The sequence below is a fragment of the Microtus oregoni genome, unplaced genomic scaffold (assembly GCF_018167655.1).
Source record: "Microtus oregoni isolate MIOR12 unplaced genomic scaffold, Mior012 000047F_ref0000412, whole genome shotgun sequence".
Classification (NCBI taxonomy): Eukaryota; Metazoa; Chordata; class Mammalia; order Rodentia; family Cricetidae; genus Microtus; species Microtus oregoni.
Window position 1 is genome coordinate 3378897 of NW_024543221.1, and position 26141 is coordinate 3405037.

Here is a 26141-nt window from a genome sequence, read left to right on the forward strand (position 1 = left end):
ACTTCAAATCATCTCTAATCACTTATGATAGCAGACAGAGTATAAATGTGATGTCAATCACTGTTGTCTTGTCAGGGATTGCCAAGAATATATGTCTGAGTATAGTACAGATGCAATTTTTCCCAAATATTTTGGGTCTCGTTTAAATAGATTTGGTGTTCAGCATATCAAGGGCCCCAGAAACAGTACATGGCAAGAAGCTACTGGACTTGGAGAAAGTACACACAGGCATCAAGACAATATTTACCTGCTGAGAATGCTTATCATCAGCAAGTAACTACACAGATAATTCCTGAGTCCAGCACACACTTAATTTTTAATACTTGAGATGCTAGTCTTACAAATGTCAAGGCCATAGATCTAGGTTGCAAAGAAAAGGCCATGCGAATCCACAAAGATAACAAAGGGATATATATATAGGAGCTGGAGGCTATTTCTCTTGAAGATTAGTAGCCAGAAGTAATCATCTCATGTCCAGTCTCATATATAAACTTTGAGATACTGACATTTCATATGCAAACTATCACTAGGGGCAGTTCATCTTTGCAGCCAGCTAGAGGGGAAAGGAACAGAAAGTATTTATTCTACAAAGCCTGCTTGGTAGCTAAGGTCAAATAAATACGCATCACATTTCCAGATTCTTCTTTGCAGACATCAACACAAACTGTGAAAAGTAAGTTTAGTTCAAGGTATTTGCCCATCATGTCCGAATCAAGAGCTAAAGCTTTTGTACACTACAGTTTATCTTCTGCCACTGGCTTCATCAGTCAGGAAAATTTGCTGAGGACATCTCTCTACATTTTTTTATAATCTTCTGGTGTAGCCTGGAGTTTAAAAGCTTGTGTTTGGATGGTGTATGTCATTTTATAGTCTCCCTGCACAATTTACAAAGAAGTAAAAAATGACTATGCTCGCTCCTTCAGCTGGTACTAAACTGACCCCTGCTGGCCTTGTCTCTATTGTTTGTACATTTATTAGACCCTGCAGGACCTAACCACACACCACAGTTGAGCCTGCATTTGATCAAACTGCCACATCAAAAACAAAGACTTTGGGGAGGGATGGCTAGGATAGCATGCCAACAGAAGGAGGCATTCCTCAGACCTTAGGATCTTTTGCTTATAGAGACGTCTGTAGGACCAAAGTCACACTGCAGTGCAAGTGTTTCTCTCAATGAAGGATGAACACCCTGAATGTGAGGAACTATGCCATTGTTATCTTTGTATTCCCCAAATCTAGAGCATAGCCTGGTAAGTTGTAAATACCCAAAAAATTGCTTGCAGAGCCTAATCTTGGGATTTCATACACACTGTTCACATCCTGGGCTTAAACATTACAGAAAGAAAAGGCTTTGACTCCTGAACATAGGTGCTCCTCTGAGCCTGCTGTAGGAGGAGAGGCCCCATGACTCGAACCAACAGAATGTTCTAGAACAGAGGTTCTCGACCCATTTGTGGGTCCAATGTCCCATCTCACAGAGGTCGCATATCAGATATCCTTCATTCAGATATTCACGTTATGATTTATAACAACAGTGAAATGACAGTTACGAAGTAGCAGTGAAAACAATCTTATGGTTGGGGGTCACCACAACATGAAGAAGCATCAGGAAGGTTAGGAACCACTGCTCTACAGGATCAACGTCTATTCAACAGCTGAGAATAAAACAGCAAAAGGACTCCAGCATCAGTGGACGAGGATGCTTTCGAGGACCAAGTGGTCATGTGTTAAGAGGAAGAGAAAGAGATGGAAAGAAGGAGGCAGTGTGTGGAATCTGCTGCTTTTGTACGATGCCTCCAAAACCAACTACCTCAAAGATAATTCTGCAAGAGGTAGAGCATATGGACCAAGTTTTGCAGACCAAGCAATGGAGACTGAACACAACACAATGCAGAGATCCCAAATCTCAGTGAAGAAAAAAAAAGCTACATGTTTTTTGTTTTGTTCTGTTTTGTTTTATGTCTTCTTCTTACCTTGCTGTATTTTCAGCATCTTTTTCTCTCGGGACTGCAGACAGATGAAGATAAATGAAGCAGAGGGGCTGAGGTCTATGACTGCTGCAGATGATCTCTGTTTCACCATTATTGTTATGTAAGCATTTTTAATACTGAGTCTAGCAGACGAGATGTCTGCTCCAACATATGTTAGGAGAAAAATGATAAAAATTGTATACATGACTAAAATAGCTAAACAATCAACAAATGCTGTTAAGAAAAACATCATAAATCAATCTGGTTTGTGTCCACTGTTAACTACCTAAAGAAAATGAACACTCTCATTTCTGGACCCAAAAGAATAAATGAGCCCAGACTCTCGGGACTGTCAAAACTTTCTCTACTGGTCTCTTCTGTACCAAAACTCCCTGCACACCCACTCCTGAAGAATGTCTGACATCACCACTAGTGGTGGCACAAACCTGTGGTCCCAGCACTTGGGAGAAGGAAGCAGGTGGAGAGAAGCTCAGGGCCAGCCTGGGACACATAGCAAGGGCATCTGTCATTTTTTAGCAAGTCATTTGCCTTTCTATGTAGAATAAGTAAGATTCCAGAGACCGTAAGCCCAAGAACCCATAAAGGGCTGAGCACAGTGCCTGCAGCTTTAGTGTATGGCAAGCCATGGCGCTGCCATTATTACCACATTGGCCTGCCCTGCATCCTCCTGCCAATTCTTCACCTTTGGCTCTTACTCTGAACACAAAGGAGTCCTTACACTAGCTAAACTGGGTTTCAACTTCCTCCCCTGCTTCAGCCCCACCGGAAGGCCTACATTGCTCACCCAGTAGAAGGAGCTCTCATTATACACACTTACGCATTAAATGTAAAAGCGACTAGAGACCTCAAACTGAAATAAGTTCCTAACCTCAACAGTTCTGCCCAGCAGGTCCCTTAATGTCATTTGCTTCTTCTGTGAGATCAGACAAAAATCTAATTGCCCTACAACATCAAAAGCCCCAAACCATTTGTCCTTCAACCCACAGTACTCACAGAAACCTGTCAGGACCCTGCTGGTCACATTGTTAAAATTTATATCCCCCTCAATACACACAATTCAAGTCATAAACAACCCCCCCACCAAGTCCAGGTTTCAGGCCCATGCTAACTGTGACCTGTGTGCAACATTCGAGTGAGCAACAGTCCAGCTTCCGCAGCTGATTTGAAAACGACAAAATGCAACACATTTGCAGTCCATATAAATCACACGTTTAAGCTTAGCACATCCAAAGTAATTAGAAGAGCAAATCGATGAGGAGAAAAACTAAAGAATGTTAAAATTAAATGAGTTGGGGAGGAAAAAAAAGACTCCATGAATTCCTCAGGAATGAATTCTTAGGAGGGTGCATTCAGTGTCCCCCGTGAGCCCTTCCTCAGAGCCTCAAGCACTGGGGCACACAGGACTGCCACACGCTGCAGATCAGCTACTTCAGCAGTTAGATTAAGATTTCCCAGCAGGCAGGTGCCGCAGCACTTCTGCATGCAGCATCTGGCGTGTGTTGCGGATGCAGCAGAGGCAGAACAAAGAGAGCACCTTGCTCGGGATTCTCTCAAAGTCAGCGCAACCCCAGTGCTCCGGTAGTCACCAGGTCACTAAGGCAGACTCTGGATATCATAAACACGGAGATAAATTTCCAGGCTCTGAGATCCTGACTCTCTCTCTTTCCTCCTCCTCCTCCTTTCTCCTTCTCCCCCACACACAGATTAATAAAGGATAACTTTAAAAAATCTTGTTTCTGGAACATGCTAGCACTTTTTAAAACAAAACAATCTAATACTCACAAATCGCCATACATACTATCAATATCTCTTAAAAGCAAGTATTTTTCCATGTCTCAGATTTCAAATTTAAAGTTTGCCATACAAATTATTTGCCCAAGCTTTCACATAATGCTGGTGTCTAAGTATGAGAATCATGACAGATGTTCTGTACTCAAAGTCTCAGAAAATTTGTCCTTTTGTCCATCAATTCCCTGGATAGCTGGGCAAGATCTCTCTCAGAAATGTGTCTGGAGTAACAATTAATCAATAAAAGTGTGAGGCTGAGACGCTGCCTTTGTTCATCTCTGTAACAGTCACCTAATTCAGGACCTGGCAAGCGGCAGAAGCCTTTTGTTGACTAAGGAGTTAGTCTGCCAAATGTGCGATAATCAAATAAACTTACAGACTCCAAATTCAAATAAGAAACGTTTTTCCACTAACCTCCATGAAAAATGTAGCTGTAGCCAGGGGTTGGGGTTCACACTTTTAATTCCATCATGCAGGAGGCAGGGGCAGAATGAGCTCTGAGTTCCAGGCCAGCCTGGTCTCATTGTGAGTTCTAAGTCTGCAAAGGCTACACAAAGAAACTTTGTCTCAAAAGAAAAGTAGTTGCAGATCTTTGGGGGAATATCTGAGCCCAAATTATAAGGTAAACAATAATTTTAAATGCACACATTTTGATCTGGTCTCAATTTGTGTGTGTGTGTGTGTGTGTGTGTGTGTGTGTGTGTGTGTTGTAGAGAGAGAGAGAGACAGAGACAGAGAGAGAGACAGAGTCTATCTGTCTGTCTTGGTTTTGTTGTTTGGTTGTTTTTGCTTGAAACAGAAAGCCTAGGACTCTCATATTGCTGGTGGCTAGGATTCTGAAAACGGCTATGGATTCACTTACAGGGTTCATGGCAGTAATCTAAGACAATGCTGAGCCAGTGGTTAGACAGGAGAGACCCTGAGTAGGAACCATATACATCTCCAAGAACGCAGGGATATTCCCACACTATCAAGGCAGATGGTGAGTGTCACTTATTGCCATCGTTACTGTGTGGGTCTATGAAGGCCAGAACGACAGCACAATGAAGTGCACAGACCTTCAAGAACCCAGCTCCTAGTGACGGAGCGAGGTCCTCTCTCCTATACAGGAACACTGGATGCCATTTTAAAATGTAGCTATGGAAAGCCAGGCACTTGTCACAGGAGCCGAAGAATAGAACGTGGCTCTGGAGATGGCGGCCTCCACCTTGGCAGACACGGCATCCCTGGGGCACACCGACAAGCCAGGGCAGCCAGAACTGGAGATCTCCAGGTTTGGTGAGAGACCCCGCCTCAATAAATCACATGGAGAATGGCTGCGGGAAATCACTTGACATCAACATGTGGGCCTCCGCACAGACACGAACACATGTGCAACCACATGCATATACAAATGCATGTGTTTACACACACACACACAAAAGCAGCATAGTGATGTGACTATATAATGATGATAATGGAGATAACCTGGAGAGGGTATAAAGTTTCCCATTGAAAGAGAACACCCCCATATTCTGAACCTTTTCTTCTGTACTAACAGTCCTTTCACTCAATAAAAATGGTTAAAAGAGGGACTGTGTATATCCCAGTGGCTGAGCATTCGCCTAGCGTATATGAGTCCCTAGATACAATCCCAAAAGAATAAGATAACTTTAAGCCAGGTAGACGGTGCGCACTGATGATCTCATACTTGGGAGACTCTCTAAAGTTCAAGCCCAGCCTAGATACACACTGAATAAGGAATGAACTCCAGGACAGACAGGACACAGAGCAAATCCATGTCTCAAAAGCGAAATAAATGAACTTAAACATAGCTACCTGAATTTTCTGGTGTGATCATAATAGAAAACTTACAGAAAAACTTTCTGTTTCTGTGTTTTGCTTCTGTTCCTATTTCAGAAGCTAAGGGAAGAGGTCAGAGTTTTCCAACCAAAGTTATTGAGGGAGATAGTCCTACATTACTGACTCTCTGGAACTCCTCCACAGAAAGGCTACTCCTGAATAGACTCCACGTGTAAAAACGTTAACTTATCCGAACGCAAAACTGGGCTTACAAAGGGAGGCTCGGCCTCCGAACATGGGAGTGATAGACACAAGAGTGCACTGTGGGCGTCACCGTCACTGGGCAATCCTTCACACCACTTCTCTTAAACAAATGTCTGGGCTTTCATTTTCCCACTACCAATTATACGTAGCAAGTAGGAAGGAAAGAGGAATAAAAGCACCCAGGTCACCTATGACAGAGTAAAAAAAAAAAAAAATAGAGAGAGTACATACACACATAACCACCCACACACATCTCTTTATCCTTCTCCGGTTTGAAGGGACGGGATCTAGCTGTGTTCTGAAGCAAATAAAAAATTAAGACATAGACACTCCTCAGAATTTAACACATGGACATCTTAATCAATAGCTACAAACCTCTGAAGAGAACTTAATAAGTATCTCCTGACGTTATGTGTGTCTTTTATAACAGGCCAATTTCCCACAGCAGAAAATGGCATCACCATCCCCTGCTTAAAAACAGAAGGCCATTTGCTAGTTTGTGGCCTACAGTTAAGAAATCTTTGTTGCTTGTTTGTGGGAGCCAGTTTGCTGAGACACACTTCGGGCTTAGCCCAGGCTGGCCTTGAATTTACAATACTCCTGCCTTGGTCTCGGGAGGGCTGGAATTGCAGATTCTGTAGCACCTTTAATCTAAGTAAAAGAGAAAAATCTGTGGCTTGTGGTTCGTAAAGAGGAAAAAAAAAAGGCTGAAGGACACCATTATTTACAAATCTCCAAAACACTGATGACCGCATGGTCAAGCTGCACATCAGTAACAAATTATGTATACAACTTGCTAACAAATTAGGGAATTGTTCCCTCTTGGTTGCTTTCCCAGCTACTTGTAAGATAATATCCACATACAAATTTGCAATTCAAATTTGATGTCTTATGAGTACATTTTGTAGCTCGTGCTCCAGGAAGGGAGAAAGGAGCTGAGAGTTGCACGGCAAGTATAATTTGCTGCTGGCTTTTAGTCAAAAATCCTAGACCAAATGTTTAGAGACCGTGGGCAGCTCAGCAAACGGAGACTATATGTAGACCTTCAAATAAGGGTCTGACAGAGTAATGTCTCAAATTATAAATTAATGAACTTTAGGATGTATTCTTTTGTTTCTAGGGAACAGATAGCGCACCGACGTGGGAGCCCTTTGAGCACGTTTGTAACAACGGCGACAAAAGGCGCCGAAGATTTAGACAACACGAGCAGCCATATGCCTGGACCTCTGTACAGCTGAGTTTACACATTAAGTATAAGCTTTTATTTTCATACTTGAGAAAACATGCCAAGTATTCAATATTTATAATCATCATTAACTTGCAGAATGAGGAACCTAATTACAATGGAAAGAAAGAAATACTGGTCTTGGGGAAAGATGAATTTGATTATCACGCATGTAGGTAGTAAAGGAGGCATTTCTACCTCCCACAACCAATCCAATATGCCTGTATCTTAAACTTACTATAACTGTCACATATTAAAAAAGATATGATCACTATACGGGCAAATATATTGCTAATAAAAACCCACTCCAACATTCCAATCACTCAGCACAGCACAATATAATCTTTGCAGACATACGCTGCACTGAAGCACTGACGCAGTAAAGAGCATGACACAGGACAACCTTCCTGAAAGGGCCAGGAACAGTACTGGCAGTCCATTACTTGAGAGCATTCAAGGGCCGAAGGGCCAAGTTAAAACAGAAACCAGCAACAGAAAGCAACACGAGAAACTGAGCAAATGATACGCAGACATTAGGCAAGGAATGTGGGGTGGTGGCTGAAACACACTTACATACACACACACCACTTCCAGGAAGATAATCTTAGCTGTGAATAAGAGTTAAGATTCATGCCTGGCGGAAGGATCAAGGACACCAGGGCTCGCAGAGACTGATGCAGCAACCACGGAGCCTATGTGGGTCTGAGCTAGGTCCTCTGCATGTATGTTCTGGTTGTTAGCTTAGTGTTTTCATGGGACTAGTGGGAGTGGAGGGGGGTGTCAGACCCTGTTGCCTGCACTTGGTACCCCTTTCCTCCCACTGGGTTGCCTTGTCTTATTGTATCTTGTTAAGACATGTTCAGCGGATATCCCTGGGACGCCTGCTCTTTTGTGAAAGAGGGATACAGAGGAGGAGTAGATCTGGGGAAGAGGGGAGATGAGGCTGGCTGGGAGGAGCAAAGGAGGGGACAAAAAATAAATAATAAAAAGAGAAAAGAATTAATTAAATAATGAATAAATAATAAAAAGAAAATAATTAAATTTTTTAAATGAAAGAAAAAAAAAGATTCGTGGCTGGATGTAAAAATCAGAGGTGGAGCACTTTCCTAGCTCGTACAAATCACAAGGGTTTAATCCCTGGCACCACAAGAGAAAACGAAGAATATTGAGATATTGAGAACAGATGCATGAGCTGGAAAACTCTGCAGATAATAACAAGGAGGATTCCAAGCAATAATCTCGGACCACCTCACAGTGGATGGACAAAGGTCCACCTGTCACCACGTCTGTCCTACCAAAGGACAGTTTGGGGCTGGGAGTGTAACTCAGAGGCAGGGAGAATGCTTAAAATACCAGAGGCCTGTGGTTCAGTCACACTCCAAATTAAATCAAAACAAAAACCACTGTGCTGGCTAGTTTTTATCAATTTATCATCTGGGAAGAAGGAACTTCAATTTAGTGGGCAAGTCTGCAGGGTATCCTCTTATTAAAGACGGATGTGGGAGAGCCCAGTCCACTGTGAGCAGGACCACCCCAGGACCACATACGGGTCCTGGGCTGTATAAGACATGAAGCTGAGCGAGCCATGGAAAGCAGGAGAGTGGATGGCCTCTCGAAGGCTCTGCTTTGGTTCCTGTCTCTGCCAGGTTCCTTTGAGCTCCTGCCCTGGCTTCTTTGATGACAGACTGTAAGCTACAAGCACACCCTTTCCTCTCCAGGTTGATTTGGGTCCCTGTGTTATTATTAAAAATCTTAAGTGAAGCATGCATGGAGCGCTTGCATATATGACAACCACACTGAGAAGATTATGAATCCCTAGGCTGGTTAATATCACTTACCCCCTGGCCTTACAGGTCCCCCCACCTAGAGAACACCTCATCCAAGGACTCGGCCTGTGTAGGTACCCCTTGGCTGTGTGAGCTGTACAGTTTGTTCAACAAATCATGTGATTCTCCAAACGCAATTCTACATGTTACATTCCGTTTTGCAGACTGACAGGCCCCTAGGAACCTGAGATTTCGGGAGGCAGCTTTACAGTAAGTGAGATGACTGTGCACTTTTTATTAACTTGATTTAAGCTGCTATCAAAATTAAAGTTTTAAAAAAATCTAGAGGATTGTGGACTTTAAGTGACATAATGCGTACATGGAGCTAAACAGCAGTCCTTCTGGATGAGACTACTCCAGGAAGCTGGCCAGCCCATAGTGGGAATAGCCCATGCGGGGAACAGTCCACACCTGGAACAGTCCACGCAGGGGACAGCCCATACTTGGAATAGCCCAAACAGGGAACAGCCCACACCTGGAACAGCCCATGCAGGTTGGAGCCCACGGCTGACTCCACGGAAGTGGCCATCCTGGTACTCACTGGCCCCCTTACTATCGACTTCTCAGAACTCTAAGAACCCTCTCCTGCACTCACTGTTAATGTTTTAATTGGTTCACCTACTCAGCCTCTTCACGAGACGCTAAGAGAACGCAGGAACTCTACATTAGCCCTCCAACCAACACCTTGGGCTTTTCATCCATTCCCAGGCCACTTCCTCACGAAGGTCCAGCATTCATCACACTAAGGTGCTGTAGCAGAGACCAGCACAGGATTCCTTACAGCTGGTTCATTCATCCTGCCATCCTCTTCAGTGACCCCTGCAGCACTGGGGACTGCTGAGCTCCTGTGGCAGCGCCGTTGCTCTCTCTAGTACACCTCAATCATCTTTCCTGTCTTCTCTTTCTCGGTTTTGCTTCGTAAGCATTTCTGCTCCAATGGTTTCTTGTTTTTCTTTTTCTTTGTATGTATTGGGGGTAGGTGAGCATGTACAGTGAATGTTTCACATGTGTGGGCACGGTGTGGGTTCATGTGCAAGTCATGTGTGGGCGTGCACACGAAGGCCCAAAGCTAATGTCAGAAGTCATCCTCCGTACGTCAGAGTCTCTCAATCAAACCCAGAGCTCACAGATACGGTTAATCTCACGAGTCATCTGACTCTGGGGATCCCCTGAGCCCACCATCTGGGTGGAAATAAAGGTGGCCGACCACACCCATCCTGCATTACAAGGGTTCTGAGAACCCGAACTCACACCTACACTTGTATTGTAAGCGCTTCAAGCACATCAGCCAGAGACATCTTGCCACCCTCCCAAAGGTGTGTGTGCTCACGGTTCTTTTCACTTCTACTGGAACAGCATCAGCTAGCATCAGTGCCATGGCAAGTTCCCAATTCTTAATTCCATGCCCAGACCTTTTCCTGCGGAAGTCCACCCCCTGGAAATAGGCACTGAGTTAGTAATGGCTTACATTTCAGAGATTCAGTCCATTATGATCATGAAGGGGAGCTGGCAGCATGCAGGCAGACATGGTGTTGGGGCTCAGAGTCCTATATCTTGATGCAGAGAAAACAGGAAACTTGAGAACAGAGACCCCCCCAAAGCCCACCCCCACAGAGACACACTTTCTCCAACAAGACCAAAGCTACCCAACAAAGCCACACATCCTAAATAGTGCCACTCCCTTTGGGGGCCATTTTCTTCCAAACCACCGGAGCCCATACATCTTCACATGTAAACTGAAAATGTGCCTTTCTCTTATTGTTATCAATATGGTTGGTTTTAACTGTCAACTTGACACACTCTAGAATCCCCTAACAAGAGAGGCTCAATGAAGGACTGTCCAGATGAGGTTGGCCTATGGGTATGTCTGTGGGGAATTGTCATATTAAGTTAATTGATGATGACACCCCATCTTAACTGTGAACAGCACCATTCACTGAACAGGATATCCTGATATGTGTAAGGTGGAGCCAAGAACAAGCGTGCATCCATCCATCCTCTCTGCTCTGACCATGGATGCTTCTGTGACCATCATCTCTGCTCTGTGGACACCTCTATGACCGCCCTCTCTGCTCTGTGGACACCTACCTCTGTGACCGCCCTCTCTGCTCTGTGGACGCCTCTGTAACTGTCCTCTCTACACTAACTCTTGACGCCTCTGTAAGTTCTTGTCACTTTGCCTCCCCTAATGATGGGCCAAAAGCTGGAATTGTAAACAACAATAGACACTTTGACCTCTAAGTTGCTTTTGTCCCTGTGTTTTGTCACAGCAACTGGTAACAAAAGCGAGAGAGTTACTTATGGAGATTAAATGAGATGCTACATAAATCCAATATGCCGTCTATTTACTATCGCTGTGCTCTCTGTGAGTAAAAAGCAATAATTTAATAAAATAAGCCCATAAGGCAGAGATTAATGCTCCTACTGACAACTCTCAAAACCAGTCTCCGGGAAGCCAAGCAATATTCTAAGACCTACTGCAGTGAGTAAGCGGCCTGGCTCTGTGATGCCGGAGAAGGAGTGGGATTTTCTATCTCACTGGTGTCCAACTGTGGAAAAAACAATGCCCACAGTGTCTACAGCTCAGAGAGTATGGGTCTCCTAACAGAGCAGTGGAACCACTGGTTAACAGAGGGGGTAAATGAACTAACTGTGTGCTTCCTAAAGCAGAGCTGCTCTCTGTTTGGACACAGCATCATTCCCAGGTTCCCAGGTTCAGAGACAGCAGAAAGTTCTCACCATCAGGAAAAGGTCCCCGGTGTCGTAAAGCAGAAAGTTCTCACCATCAGGAAAAGGTCCCCGGTGTCGTAAAGCAGAAAGTTCTCACCATCAGGAAAAGGTCCCCGGTGTCGTAAGTTTTGCTTCAACAACGAAATTCTAATATTTTTTTTTAAAAAAAAAAAACCTGCCAGGTTGCCATGGCAACAATCTATTTGTGATCATGAGGCTGGTGTTATTCTGTAATATTTCTCCCAAGGAAAAGTAAACTAGATATAGCCAAGGAATTTAATAAAAATATTTGCTGGACGGGAAGCCAGGATATGACAGTTTTTAGGCACTATGTCAGGACTTAAATATACAACAGGAGACCCTCCGGTTATAACACCAGCTCCATCAATAAAATTAAAAGATTTTGACCTTGACACCAATACAAGCTATAGCTATAAGATCCAGGAAACTCAATTCTCTGAACAAGTAAAGTAAATTGTTAAACAACTGAGGTGACAGCCATGCAACAGAAAAGTCAGAATTCATCAAAAGGAGAATAAAATCCATCTCACAAGAAGTGTGGATTATAAGGAATCACTGCTCCAGAAGCCTCCAAGGTTTGCCTTTGGAGTTTTGTTTTGGGGTGCGTATGTGCAGGTGGGGTGGAGTGCACAGGAGGACGCCTATGGATTACAGTCTTTTACATTTATCTAGAAAATATCGGAAGAGCATATTCAAAACCAAGAGGAGGAGAAGAAAGAGACTGGTATTAACTGGGTCATCCTAAAGTCTGGACACGAAGGCTGCTTAGGCAGATGGGGGCAATTGCTATGCAACTGTCAAGCTTCAGTAACGCCTGTGAAAATTCGGTGGATTCTTCTCTCCGCTCAGACTTTTCAAGTACTTGTTTCTACAACTATCCAAAGATGTTAACACTTCCCCTAACAACTCAAGCTGTAAGCAAATCATTTCTTTTTGATTTGCAATGACTTTGTGCAATGGCAGAGGATCGCTGAACGTCTTGAAAAATAACCAGAATAAAAACTGCAACTCTTGTAAGTTTAATGATAAAATGGCTTTGTAAGAAAAAATAACAGCAAAAATGACAGGAGAAACTGAGCCACACCTGCATAACCTACACAGCCAGGATAGACATGTGCAAATGATTTGCTTTTTACAGATTCATATTTTACATACACATATGCTTTCAAAAAGTTATATATATATATATATATATTTTTTTTTTCCTAAAATATAGTTCCCAAACTACATATAATGGTAGTTTCTGTGCAAAAAGTCAATCTTTCTATTCTGAATAGAGAACTGTCATTCATCCCACTAAAGAGAATTAAGGCCATTGTTAATAACAGATAAGACTGCTGAGTGGTGGTAAAGCACATCTTTAATCCCAGCACTCGGGAAGCAGAAGCAGGCAGATCTTCGTGAGTTCAACGACAGCCTGGTCTACAGAGTGAGTTCCTGGACAGCCAGGGCTACAAAGAGAAACTCTGTCTCAAAAAAAACCTAATAATAGTAATAATAATAATAAAGATTATAGCAAATGTATACCATTAGATATTTTCTATTTTATTTGGATGAAATATTAAGTAATTAAGTAAGTAGCAAATCTATCCAGTAGAGAAACACATTTTCTTTAGGTGAAGTTCTAAAATAACAGGATTTGCTGAAATGCTGACATATTCAAAGGTTTCTGCATTGCTGAAATTAAACAGGAGACAAAAACTAAGTAAGTGCAGTAAGAGAAACACGTGTCATATGGGTCTAAGGAAAAGTGCTAGATGGTCATCAAAGCTATGTCACTCTGGATGATGGGATGGGCACACAACAAATAGCAACAGTTAGAAATGCTGGGTCATAGTTCAGGAGGGTGATCTGAAAGAGATAAGAGCTGGTGAAGGGTCGAATCTGCAGAAGGAAACATTATGTTAAAAAAATACAAGATCGAGAATAAAGGAGAAATAAATATCGTCTTTAAGGGAGGCCAATAGTAACATCTGTGGCGTGTGAGCAAGGGGCAACATCGTCGAGTCATGGAAAAGACTAAAGGGAACATTAACAGCATGTACCTCAGAGAGGTCAAGGAGAGAATACTGCTCTCAGCATCTAAGGTTAACTGTGAACCTAATTCATCACAGTAGAAGGTATATAAATGAGCCTAAAGAAAGACAGTGGAGCAGGGCGGTGGTGGCGCACGCCTTTAATCCCAGCACTCGGGAGGCAGAGGTAGGCGGATCTCTGTGAGTTCGAGACCAGCCTGGTCTATAGAGCTAGTTCCAGGAAAGGCTCCAAAGCCACAGAGAAACCCTATCTCGAAAAACCAAAAAAAAAAAAAAAAAAAAAAAAAAAGAAAGAAAGACAGTGGGGGAAAAATGGAGGCGGTGCATCAAGTCCCCCGTCCTCTGCTCTTAGTTCTTAACAAGAAGACCATTCCACAAATGAAGGTGATGGTAGTGTTCGCATCACTCTTCCCAGATGAAAGAACCAGGAGCAGCCATTGTTCTCAGGGCAGGGACTTTTCTTGCTTGTGGTCAGAGGCAATGACTGGTTCTTTAAAAAGATCCTAATAGCTTACCTACATGTCATAACAAAGGTAAGAATATTCTGTAACGTGAGGGCTGGAGAGATGGCTCAGCAGTTAAGAGCACTGGCTGCTCTTCCAGAGGACCCATGTTCAATTCCCAGTACCCACGTGGTAGCTCACAACTGTCTGTAGTTCCAATTCCAGGGGATCCAACACCCTCACAAAGACATGCAGGCAGGAAAAACACTAATGCGTATAAAATAAAAAATAAATAAATCACTAAAATAAAAGAATATTCTGTAATGCATCGGAAGTCAACCATTTGTTTTTTCTTCTGATGTGTGAATGCCACAGATCCACGGCATCTGTCAGAGAAAGCTGCGTATCTTCCTAGAATTGGGATGGCTTTTTAATTAAATTTTAAAAATTTTTGCCCAAGATTTCCATTCGAGTCATATATGTTATCTGTATGCATCCTTGTTTCGTGGAACAATAACATCCGTATTTTAGAGGCAGACAGTTACAATTTCTGTTTTCTGCTAATAGGACATCTTGGATTTATATGTCACTATTATCTAGGAATTATAACTACAACTGTGTTTTCCATATAATAAATATTCCACCATCTTTAACTTTGAAGGTGTGGAAAAGTGAACCAGCTTTTCCTTTGTTGATGCACCCTCTTCTGGAGACACAACAAATAACGTAAGCTGTTCCTTTGTCTATTTCCATCCATAAGTTCAGTCAGTTCTACCAAAGACAAGCCAGAAATGGAAAAGAACTTTTATAATAGTTAATCTACTTAGAGAAAAATTAACACTAATTAGAGACAATTACATTAGGCAAGAAGCAAGGCACCGAAGTGTAACAGTGTTCTACCAAGGACGACCAAGGCAATGAATGGAAAACAACTCTAACTGGGAGGTGGCGCATGCCTTTAATCCCAGCACTCTGGAGGCAGAGGCAGGCAGGTCTCTGTGAGTTCAAGGCTAACCTGGTCTTCAAGAGCTAGTTCCAGGACAGGCTACAAAGCTACAGAGAAACCATGTCTCAAAAAAAAAAAATCTAAATGCTGAATAGTGATTTTGTCCATGACAGAAAAGCTTTAAAACTGGGTTCAAAAACTTGGACTGGTTTAGGTTCAAAGTCCATGAATGTGAAAGTGAACTTGAGTGGCATAGGGCTGCCTTGAGCTTTCAGTACAATTCACAGGCCAGGCAGGGGCTGCCACACTCAGCATCATCAGATCGATAAGACGGACATTTTCCCCCAATAAAGTCTAAGCTATACCTCCATCAGATAAAAATGTATGAGAGTCGATGGCTTAAATCCCAGCACCTGGGAGGCAGAGGCAGGCAGATTTCCATGTTCAAGGCTAGCCTGGTCTACAGAGTGAGTTCCAGGACAGCCAGGGCTACACAGAGAAATGCTGGGAACATGGAAAAACAAACAAACAAAGACCAGTTCCGGAAGGAAAACTCCATGAATAGCTAAACCCAAATTTTCCTGTTAAATATAAATGAGAACTTGAAGGGAAAATTATATAATATCTTACAAACAAAAAAATATGAATTGACAAAATAGTACTGACAATGAAACCTGTTACTTTATTCATTAATCTAAAAAAAATATTTTTAAAGTACAATTTAAAAAGCAAAAGAAAAGGCTGGAGAGATGACTCAGTAGTTAAAAGTCCCCGTGGGGGGACCTGGGTTCAATTCTTTGAACCCACGTAAAGACTCACAACCAACTGTAACTCCAGTTCCAGAGGATCGATGGCATCTTCTGGCCTCCGAGAGCAGCAGGCATGCATACAGTACAGACATACATGCAGGCAAAACACTTGGATGCATAAAATAAAATAAAGAGCCAAAAACTGGTTCCCATATTCACAGCGCAAACATTTTCATTATTCAAGAGATTCAAACAGGCAGGCAGTAAACAATTCCCTTCCCACTGTCCAACGCCTGTCCAGGAGCCAAGATAAACCAGAGGGACAGACTGTGAGGCAAAGCAGGTCAAGATGAGGGCTAGGAGAATTCCCAGGCTCCACAGGAACCTGACAAGGAGAGAGAACACTTCCTAAGGCGATCAGGGGGAACAACACAGGCTGGGAATGCCCTGAGGTCTCAGCTTAAACAAATGGTCACTAAGTAAGATGCATTATCTGGCGAGTGCAAAGTAATAAAACCGTGTTTTAATAAGATACGCGCACAAACCTCAGAATATCACGAGTCTATTTTGTGGAAAATAACTGTGACATTCCCAAAGGGGCACAGCATTAAGTCTGGCATCTCCTAAGCTTTATCGTCTGTCCAAAGACTAAATCACACGCAGTGTATTGTTAATTCCCTGAGGGGGTCCGATATATCTTTTTTATCTTTGTTTTCATGTTCTTTTGCACACTGCCTGCAACATCCCTGGCACCAAGCAAATGCCCGGCAAATACATGAATAAATAAATGGTTGTAATCCAAAGCAAAGTGGTATATGTATGTACTATGGGTGGTCAGTATCGGAGAAACTTAAGAAGGGGACAGTTGGTGAGCAAGGATGATGGGGCACGCACTATGTGACCGATCTTCCCAGTGTCATTCTTCCTGTCGGTCTATGAGCCACTGGAACTGAGTGAACAGAAAGAGTGCACACTATCACAGCAATGAAAGCATGCTACCATAAATACATAAACCAGTCACATTCGCTACCATTGTTACGCACTGTGTGTTGTGTATAACTGTATAGCTATGCTTTTATAGAACCTGCATCTCCCACAAACGTGAGCACAATCCATGGTGCCACAATACTGCAGTGGTTGCAACCTCAGTAGGAGATGGGGATTTTGGCTTCGTGATGCCCTCACTGATATACCATTGTATAAGGGGTCTGTGGAGAACTGAGATATCTTCATGAAGTTAAGACTAGAAAGAAGAGTGTATGTAAGACTAAATAGAAGACAGGTCAGGATGCCCAAGCTGCTATCCAGGCTCTGGACCTGGATCGAGAGATTCTGAAACACTACTTGCTATGAGCACCTGCCTCGTCAACTTGTAAGAAATAAATGAGTTAATACTTGAGTTGGGGGGACGCTGGGGTGTTCCCAGAAACCACTGCCTTTGAGTGCTGTGTAAGGCACTAAGACGGCAGCTGTTTGTTATGCGGGAACAGAAACTAGGACATTGTTAGAACACAGCATGGCCCGTGGTTAAGTCCCTAATACACAGTCACTACTGTTACTACAGGCTTTCTGGAAAGTTCATGTTCTGATGCACTCAAAATGGGATTATGCTAACAAAAATATTGTAACTGATGACACATAATATACCAATGAATGTAAAGTATATTTTAAAGATACAAAGAAACAAACAGCAGGCAATTTATAAAACTGCTATCTTATAATCCATGTTCTAAGTGATTTGAAAGTTATGGAGTTTTTAGGAGGGGTAAAAATTAATCATTAATCAATTGGAAATAACAAGTTTAGAATGTGCTCAGATGGCAATATACTCACTTAAAAATAAAATATAAAATAAAAATAAAAACTTTCTGATGTAAATTAGATCAGAAAATATTTAGCAGGAAACAAAGTCATTTTACTGGTCCACAAAATTAACATGTGTGTGACTAATAGTCCTGAATTTCAGATACGGGTGACCAAAAAATATGAAGTAACTTAAGAAAAAAACTAGGATCCTGGTAACTAGGGAAAAAAAGAAAACATAAAACACATCCAAAAGACTTCCTACATAAAATAAATATAGTAATAAATATCTATAAAAACAAATACCAAATACAATGAACTTGAAGAAATTTCTATGAAGGCCATCATAGTAAAGGTGAAAATATAATTCAATTTAAAAAAAAATAACCTCAAAGCATACCACAAAATGATAAATCTGAAATGTCTTCATGTGCACACAGCCACAGAAGTACGTAACAGTAAATGACTGGCAACAAAAAACACACAGAAATACATTTCCTGAGCAGGCAAAAAACAGTGAGGAGAAAATGCATCCCGGAGGTTTTGATCATCTCATCGTAGCTGCACGACTGCCCATAGCATGTGCCAGCCCAGCCCGCCGGAGCTGGTCATGTTCCTGCGGCCCGGCCCGCCGGAGCTGGTCAAGTTCCTGCGGCCCGGCCCGCCGGAGCTGGTCATGTTCCTGCGGCCCGGCCCGCCGGAGCTGGTCATGTTCCTGCAGCCCGGACTTTCACACCAGCCTCACAGTTGCGTTGCCGGCACCCACAAAGGACCACTGTGTTGTCTCATCTCCATAGATACCTATGACACTGGACTTGAACTTAATGTCTTTTCAATGGTCCCACAGCTTTAGAGCTAAGGGTTACAAATTAATCCATTTTTATCTGAAGAGGAATAGCCCTGTGATGAACCTTTCTGAGTTATAGTTATGTTTGCTTGTACCACAAAAAGATGTGACACTTGCAACTTTGTTGATCTGGGGGGGGGGGGGGGGGGTTTGAGGTAGAACCTCGCTGTGTAGCCCAGAATGGCCTAGAATGGACTGTGTAGATCAGGCTTCTTCAAACTCACAACCTGCCTCTGCCTCCCAAGCACTGGTATTAAAGGCGTGCTCCACCAAGCTGACTGAAAGTTCTTATTCTGCTGAGTTTCAGAATGACAAGAGCCTTAGGCAGCTCCCAGGACAAACCAACACAGACTTGATCTGCCTTGCATCCCTGCAAAGAGGCCCAGAGTACAGGCCAAATTCAGAGACAATTAAGTAAGACAGGGAGCGTGAACGATTTTTTGGAAATAAGATCTATTGACACAAGAATTTACTTTTCCTGAAACTGCGTCAACCTTGCGTTAGGGAGGTCGGGATCTCTCAGAGTCCAGCGTCAAGCTCACACTTGGAGAAACAAACCCTGATTCCATATTCAGCGTCACAGATGGTTCTAGAAGCTCACAAGACGCCAAACTGCTGCTGCAGCCATGTAACTCTATAACTTCGGAGAATTAGAGAGGACCTCATTTCTGCACAAGGACCAGGATAAGAGCATCCTTATTATCTTCCTCGTCACACAATTCGTCCTTTTAACATCGACTACAAGGGGCATACGAAGTTCACAGCTTTCCTACGGTAGAAAGGAATGCTAATGTTCGAGTCTGATGGCTTCCACTTAATAATATGCAGATAAGGGACACTTCCTCATAAATATGTTAAAAATTAATAGTAGAGAAGATGATAAGGGAAATAAGGCCATTTGAAGATTATAATTTGAAATTAACATGTGTGCTTCCACGGCCATCTTTAGAAACTGGAGTTTTAATGTCCACAGATTCCTTAATTAGAACGTCTAATATAAATGAAGCAAACACTTCAAGGCTCCTTTCTCGTAAAACTATCTGCAGTTGTCTTGTCCTACGACTTCAACTACTACTTTGTCTTAGCATGGGACATATGCCTCTTGACATATCACGGTAGCCCTCAACTAGGACCCAGCCCAGTGGCTGAGGTTCTCACTAGCTCCAGCCTCATGAGGAGCTGTCTGATTAGGGAGTCAGCATCACAGCGTATACTTGCTGGACACTCTCTGTGCTACCACAACACAAGGCTACCACTGCTGTACGAATGACGAATCAGAATTAAAGGCCTGCAGCCATCACAGTGGAGACAAAATATTCAACCAAACGCACCTTCAAACTTTACTATAACTATGTAGTTGTGTTACTTAAATTAAAAAACAAATTCAAAAGCGTGTGCGAATATATCTTTCTGATTTTGATGTTTGTGAATTAAATGAACCATTCTTTATATCCTAAATGGTAATATTTAAACAGCAAGGTGAACCACGAAGACAGGCCATCCAGCTTCTAGACAGATAATCTCTTAAGTTAGTATTGCCTTCCTGCGGTGCATAAGAGACTGTAGAGCACACGCCAAACACACGTGCATCTCTAACTACCATGCAGTAAGTTCCCAAATTAAAGTGCTCTGCAGCTTTTAAGGTGGAACAGTACAAAATTATGCCCTACAAGATGTAATTACAGCACACTTGCTCAGAGCTGATCAGGATCGCTTTGACCTTTCTTCCTCCTTCTGGACAATTCCATTATAAATGATCTTAAGTCTGCCAAACCCTAAATCACCATGGCACTGCGGCTCCTCCTGAAATACTTCAAAGCTGACCTCACAAGCTGAGTGTGGCAGAATTCATTTCAGTTTCAATCGTATATATAGAGGGTGTCCTAAAAATGTAAATTAAAAAAAAAATCTAGGTATCACGGATCATACCTGTAATGCCAATATTTAGGAAGCTGAAGCAGGACGACAGCCTGGGGCTAAGGGTGAGCGTGTCTCATAATTGTCATACATGAGAGAAATCGAATGGCCCCTGTCGGTCTCTAAGTATTCAATTTGATGCGGAATTTACTGAGCATTCCTGAACTTTGAATGCTGGCTACCTTCTTCCTGAACCGCTTGTTTCAGACACCAGACTTCCTGAGCCTTCTGAACACCTCGGCTACTCCTTCCCCTCATGTCTCTGCCCCATCGTGTCAGGACAGAAGTCTTCAGGGTAAGGGAGAGCATAGGCACTTCCTTGGATGGCTCCATCAGTTAGATGCTGACAACCTGAGCTGTCCTGTTGGTCCCAAAGGGGGTGGCTGAAGGCTCCCATCCATCGGAAATGAAGACCAGCTGCAGACGCACAGTGCTGGCTGATATTCACATCTTTTGAGCATCCTTTCTTCGTCCATCTTTGTCACTGCCCTTTGGAGGTAGCTTACCACCAATCATTCTGAAGAATCAACAGACTGATTGGATCATGACATGTATATGCCTATACTGGAAACTCACATTAGACTCCATAAATTTATACCACTATCATGAGTCACCTAAAAAGAAGGTAGAATTTAAGAAACAATAAAAAACAGATCTCGCCGGGCGGTGGTGGCACACGCCTTTAATCCCAGCACTTGGGAGGCAGAGGCAGGTGGATCTCTGTGAGTTCGAGACCAGCCTGGTCTACAAGAGCTAGTTCCAGGACAGGCTCCAAAACCACAGAGAAACCCTGTCTCGAAAAAGCAAAAAAAAAAAAAAAAAACAAATCTCACTCCTTGGAGCTGGTGTGTTATTATAATCACTTTCAATGGTCTTCGTAGTGAAATAATAAACACAAAATTAAAGGCAGTCATGCACAACATATTTTCCTTGAAAAATCTTTTTTTAATTAAGTAATTTATTTATTTATTTATTAAAGATTTCTGCCTCCTCCCTGCCACCGCCTCCCATTTCCCTCCCCCTCCCCCAGTCAAATCCTCCTCCCTCGTAAGCCCGAAGAGCAATCAGGGTTCCCTGACCTGTGGGAAGTCCAAGGACCACCCACCTCCATCCAGGTCTAGTAAGGTGAGCATCCAAACTGCCTAGGCTCCTACAAAGCCAGTACGTGCAATAGGATCAAAACCCATTGCCATTGTTCTTGAGTTCTCAGTAGTCCTCATTGTCCGCTATGTTCAGCAAGTCCGGTTTTATCCCATGCTTTTTCAGACCCAGGCCAGCTGGCTTTGGTGAGTTCCTGATAGAGCATCCCCATTGTCTCAGTGTGTGGGTGCACCCCTCATGGCCCTGAGTTCCTTGCTCGTGCTCTCTCTCCTTCTGCTCCTGATTTGGACCTTGGGATTTCAGTCCGGTGCTCCAGTGTGGGTCTCTGTCTCTGTCCCCTTTCATCGCCTGATGAAGGATAATATCCAGGAGGATGCCTACATGTTTTTCTTTAGGTTCACCTTCTTATTTAGCTTCTCTAGGATCACAAATTATAGGCTCAATGTCCTCTATTTATGGCTAGAAACCAATTATGAGTGAGTACATCCCATGTTCCTCTTTTTGGGTCTGGCTTACCTCACTTTCCTTGAAAATCTTGCATACAAATATTTGGTTTCTACAAACAATAGATCAGATTATGTAGACTAGGAAAAGTATGAGCTAAAGAAGATCCATTATGTATCTCATTGCCCAGAAAGATTTGTTCTAGTAAGTTCATCTCCCTGTTTCAAAAACCTGGATTTTCAGCTGTGTCTGATACCCAGAAAGCAGCTGCAGTTACGCTGATGTTTGTCTGCTTTTCTTTCGCGCCGTCCAGTCCTTTGTTTACTGGTTATCACCATATATTTAGGTTCCATTTGTTCTTAAATTTCAAAAATTGGTTGAGACCTCTTGTGCCAGATCGTAACTAATAAAAGAGTGCACTGGGATTGTCACTAATCATCTTGAAGGGCCATGTCTCAGCAAATGGCACCTTTCTTTTCAAACCCTCCCCCCCCTCGTGTCTCAGGAAACATTTCTGTGGGGTATCTCTATTCCTGGGCCTCAAAGCTTTTATCTAAATGTCATTTTGGGGGCCCATTACTTCTACAGGATTTTACATTGGCCACAGTAAGGAAGTGTAAGACATTGAGTGTAAGAAGTGAGACAGAATCCTGAACTTTGCTACCCGGTACCCAGATGATGGTGTGAGGGTCACCGTGTTCACAGCTCCACTCGTCCCAGGCAGGCAGCTGTCACCGAGTGATGTGTTGCGACTTCATTTCTGCTCTTGCCTTTCGGGTTGCAGTGGACAGTTTGCTATAATCTTGTCTGACTGGAGCAGAGCAATACAAACCCAAGCGCCTGCTCTTATATTTTTGTCTGCATATATTTTATCCTTCTGCTTTCCCATCTGTGTTAAATATGCTGGCATGCATCATTTTGCTAGAATTTTAGCCTGTTCTGTGAACGACAAAGCCTGGGAGGATATTTCATTGCTAACATTAAATGATTTCAAACAGTTAAAAAAAAAAAACCCACACATATTGATTTTAGAAACTCCCTTGATGCTCTCTCTGCTAACTGCACAGACAGGGAATGCTTCTTAGACTATGTTAGTGTAATTGCCTTTCGAAACCCTAGGTGCGTGAGTACGTTTCTTTGTTTCTGGATGGACGCGAGCTTGAGTGCTCATTTGAAGTTCTTCTTCCTTAAATGTTGACATTGTGATCCTTTTCCCTATTTGGAGGCAACAGAAAACTTTTGAGTGTAAGAAGTGCTGCGCTGAGCGCTCTCACGCTGAAGTCATTTCGTCCGTCTTGGCTCGACAGCTGTTTTCTGTTGAGCGTATTGAACAGAACATGCTGGCCTGCCTTTGTGATAGCTTCAGTTGTAAATGCGAACCGTTCTTCCTCTTGAGCATCATATGCTATTGCTGTTTTGAATTTGGCAGCGTGGTAGGAGGCTTCTTGTCTAGGAGGGTTGAGACTCTTAGCCCTGCTTCCTATGTGTCTAGGATATTTACTATTGTGTGCCAGTGATAAAGAGGACAAGGAAAAGTAGTTTGATTTGTCATCCACAAGCTCCTCTTAATTCTGATGCATGCCAAAGAAATGAAGAAACGGGGTGGAAACTAAGCAGTGTGATTCTTAGGTATTTTAGGTCAGAGCGAACTGGCTGAATATGCTGTAGTTCAGAAAATTCAAACTCCCTCTTCCTGCATCACTTAACGGGAAAAGGAGAGCTAAGATTTAGCTCCTGTCCTGTCATGAAGGAGCTAAAAGAACTAAACATACCAACAACTAAAGCGTAATGACCCAGAAATCCCTTGAGAGACTGTGACCACCACCACCAGTTTTTCAGTGCTTGTCCTACGTAGCCTATCGAAGGGCACCACGTGCTCTCTAGGGGACTGCTACAGTGGGCAGCAGTGTGAGGAGTAGAAGGAAGCTGCCAGGCAAAATGGAAGGTGGCATGCTAACCAAGGTAGGAATAGAGGAAAGGAATTGAGCTTTAAGGGAACTGTCAAACGGCCATGCTGGTGGCTGTTAGCGAATATGGAACCCTTCAAACAGGCTCACTCACTGTGAGCCCCACTGTGTTCTATAATTGAAAACATCTAGGAATTTTCAAAAGAATTTTTAAACAACAAAATCACCAAGTCTCAACATTTCTTGTCATAAAGCAGAGATTCTACTCCAATAAATTAGAGAGCATGTTTAACTCTGGGAGCGCAGTGCCTCTCGGGCACAAAGTGCAGAGGACTCCATGGGAGTCTTCGGGCAGACTTGAGGGGCAGGAAGTAACAAATCCTCTAATCTCACTGGTACGAAAGGGATATTTTAAGCATGAAAAACTATCTTTGTAGCATCATCATTTCTTACACAAACGCCAGAAGGGCTCCCATTCAGTAAGACCAGGGAGATCTGCACCACCGGGGATATCAGCTGCCACTCACAGGCAGACCCACCCTACCTTCACCTCTTAATAAAATGATTTAACTAAACAAATAAAAAACCCTCGCAGCCATAGCAACCATTAGCAAACATAAGTAGATTTCTGAAATCTGATCACATGCTTGTAATTATCTAATTATCAAATTCAACAATCCTGACAACGCAGAAAAATCCACTCAACTACTACAGAGGATTAATATTATTCAGAACTGAAGTTGACCCAAGTCAGAACACATACACACACACACACAGACACACACACATGGTGTAACCGTTGTGGATTTGTGACTGGCTTGGATGGCCTTTGCCTGTGTGCCCTCATGTCCATGATCAGCTTTGGTCTCTTGAAGAAACAACAATATGAAGGAGTTAGGGCACACAGAGGATGAATCCTCGCCACTCCTTGTCTCTCTACAAGGTACTGGAGTTTTGGGGGTGCAGCCTTTTGGGGAAATAGGACGGCAAGCATCTGACATGTTGAACTATCTCCAGCCCTCTTAATAGACACTTGTATGGGGAGTGTAAAGTGGTCAGATTTGGGCTTGGGTGTCTGTTTTTATCTCTACCATTGGTGAATAAAACTGAGAAAGAGTAAGAAGCAGGTAAACAACACTCCTAGTCAGGGCAGTAGCCAAATTAAAAAAAAAAAAAGAGTAAAACAAACAAGGTAAATGTGTATGAGTGTAGGAGGGAGGGAGGGAGGGAGGGAGGGAGGGAGGGAGGGAGGGAGGGGAAGGGGAGGGCAGAGGCGCCCTGCTGTCCTGCTGAGGTCTTGGCCTGCTTGGTTCCATACCAATACCAAGGGAGATGCAGGAATGCTCTCTGGAGAATGCTTCTGTTGAGGAGAGGGCTTACAAACTGGGAATGAAAGGTCTGAAGTAAAGATAGGTTTTCCGGGTGAAAGTTTTCATTAATTACAAAATACAAGATTAGAGCTTAGGGGAAAAAAATACCAAGACTAGAAATGAAACCTGGAGTTTTCTCAAGGCACAAGGAGGTGTAAAAGCCACGGTTACGGACCCCTAGCCAACAGTGAGAGGCGAATCTGCGAAAGATCACTGGTAAAGTGAAGCGGTGAACTACCCGGGCACGGGCCATGCCACAGCAAACAGCCGAAGGACTTCGAGAAGCTGAACATAAAATCTGCATATGTGATGTGCATACCTCTGTTTGGAACCTTGGGAAGGTGGGATGTAAGCAAGGCAAGGAATGTCTCTTCCCGGGAGACAGATGGGCACTAAAACAGCACAGCTTAACAATTCTGCCTCTGCAGAGGAAACAGACCCCAGGGCACCAGTACCTCACAGGCCCCGAATAAACACTATGCACCAACCATATAGACAGTGAAGGGTAAGGGGGAAGTCACACACAGGGTGTTCTGAACCTGTGTGCTAACACAAGAGAGCCTAAGGAGACAGCTGCCTGAACAGCACAGAACTTGATACATTATTCTATAAGCATCAAAACTAAAACCGAGCCAGGCAGTGATGGTGCACGCCTTTAATCCCAGCACTCAGGAGGCAGAGGCAGGCAGATCTCTGTGAGTTCGAGGTCAGTCAGCCTGGTCTACAAGAGCTAGTTCCAGGACTGGTTCCAAAGCAACACAGAAAAACCCTGTCTCAAAAAAACGAAAAAAAAAAAAAAAGTCAATCAAAGTATGAAATGGCCCCTATCATTGCTCAGGTTGGGCTAATGTATTATTTTTTATTATGCTTTTTAATGTGTTATTTTTATTATGCTTTTATTTTGCTTGGAAAGCGTGTGTTCAAAAATGATACTGCAAAGTGCTTTCCTTG

At 43.1% G+C, this 26141-nt stretch overlaps 1 protein-coding gene across 1 annotated transcript in view; it reads right to left on the bottom strand.

Moving 5' to 3' along the window:
* Smyd3 (SET and MYND domain containing 3) overlaps positions 1-26141 on the bottom strand; it is a 562325-nt gene that overhangs the window by 387091 nt on the left and 149093 nt on the right. The gene's annotated exons all lie outside the window — the stretch shown is intronic.